General features: G+C 30.0%; 1 long non-coding RNA gene across 1 annotated transcript; it reads right to left on the bottom strand.

Moving 5' to 3' along the window:
- Positions 1–1,710: 1,710 nt before the first annotated feature.
- LOC138913816 (uncharacterized) lies at positions 1,711–2,037 on the bottom strand. Its single transcript, XR_011419670.1, has 2 exons — positions 1,925–2,037; positions 1,711–1,870 (listed from the first exon to the last, which is right to left on the bottom strand). It is a non-coding gene; the product is annotated as an uncharacterized lncRNA (long non-coding RNA).
- Positions 2,038–2,039: the final 2 nt, after the last annotated feature.

The raw sequence follows: 2,039 nt of genomic DNA, 5'->3' as shown, positions 1-2,039 counted from the left end.
TTAACGTTTTACAAATATATTTTAAGGGTTATAATTTAAGAAAAGTCTTGAAATACCATAATATTTTATTTAAATATATATATAAATGTTTTCCAACGACTTAGACAAATGGTCTAATCAAAAGTAACTTGAATCAAAACCCTTAATTTTCGTCCTCAAGGCAACACATTTATTTTGACCACTTCTGGGAACATAAGCATAGAAATTGAAAACTGCAAATAAGGGAAAAAAGAAAGCAAAAGTATAAAAAACTCACATTTATTCTCTCTGCTGTGCAGATGCAAATAAAACGAGGAATAAAACCACTTCAACAATGTTGAAAAATTGCAACACGCACACACAACGCCAATTTTCCGTATTTTTCGCTCTCTTGCTCTGTCTATCTCGCTGTCTCGCTTAGTACATTCCACCCACCACCAAATTTCTATTGTAGTTTGCACAGGGAAATCTTTAAGTATGTATTAGCAAAAGTTAACACTCGAGGGATAATGGTAGTTGGAGGAATGTTAGAACTCTCTAAGAAATAAAGGAAAAAACATGTTGAAAGTCCTGTTCTCCTGTCCTGTATATATATATATACGACCGATAGAATTCTATAAACTATGTAGTATTTGTCTGTGTGACTGACTGTTTGTGTGTGCGTGCGATGTTTGCAATTATTTTTAAAGTGTATTTTTTTTAATTCGAAAGCAAAATGTTTTAATGTTTCGTATGTAGTGTAGTGTAGCGTAGTCTCGACTAAGCGATAAGGCCAAAATAAATTTTAAAATTTAAAAATCCAAGGGAGAATACCAAAAAAAAATTGCAGGAAGACAGGCAGGCAGGTATTTACTTATAGCATTTAAATTCTAAAAACAAACGGAAATTAATAAATTAAATAACATTAAATCAAACGCAATTAAACACGAAACGTGTGTAATACTGGAAAAAAAGACAAAAGTGTTTCCACGTTTTAGCCATTAAAAAAAGGGGAAATTAGTGCACTTTTTCGTACTTTAATGAAGCAAAGGAAAGCATATATTAAAATGATATTAAAGTGCGTAGAAGGAGCGCCAGAAACAGCTACGTATTCTAATCTTATATAGTAAACGAGAAAGTAAGACAATTTTAGAGAAATCAGTTTTTACGTAAGGTTAAGACAAGAAGATATTTCTGGTTTTTCCCTTTTAACTGCCATTTCCCATTTCCCGCCCAAAAGTCCCACAGTGAATCGCGAATAGAATCCCCTGTTGACACATTTCAGTGCATACTATATAGTGCATCTATACATATATAAATAAACCAACTAATATATACATATATAAATACATAATTATTGTAATAAACAAAATAAGTCTGTAAATTTGTTAACATTTCTAAAGCAAACAAAAAAAACTCAAGTAACTCGAGGGCAAGGGAAAAATTGAAAAATGACACCCAGTAGCTTGTAGCTAAACCGAATTACAATTATCCAAGAAAAGAACTTAAGTCGGGCAAAAAATAAACGAACCACTTGCGCAAAATCATCCAAATGTGTGAAATATATAGAGTGCAGATCGGTCGAATCGAAATCGAAACAATTGTTGAAAGCAACCGCTTTAAAATCAAAACCAAACAGAAGAACACACATTCAAATAAAGAAAAACAGAAAAATTGAAATAATTATATAACAGTTGTGAACAAATTATATTTACATAGCGTATAAATAAATTGCATAACAATTGATTAAAATACATAAAGTACAAAACGTTTTATTTCTACAAATTGGTGGTAAAATGTAATAAATTACAGATTTTTCATGTGAAGTTAAACAAATATTCATGGTATATTGGAATGAATTGTTATATTTTGCAAAATTTCGTGCTCTTCAACCAATTAAATTCCCAACACACTGAAAATATAAATAAATTAACTGAGTTTCTGTTAAAAAAATTAAAATGTATACCAAAATACTAAAGTATAAATATAAAAACTCAAAAGAACGACATTGGACAACAATACCAACACAACAGTAAATACTTAACATAATATTTATTAAACGAAAAACCTCGATGATAACG

Source organism: Drosophila takahashii, chromosome X, assembly GCF_030179915.1.
Source record: "Drosophila takahashii strain IR98-3 E-12201 chromosome X, DtakHiC1v2, whole genome shotgun sequence".
NCBI classification, from domain to species: Eukaryota; Metazoa; Arthropoda; class Insecta; order Diptera; family Drosophilidae; genus Drosophila; species Drosophila takahashii.
This window is presented reverse-complemented; position numbering and strand designations above follow the sequence as displayed.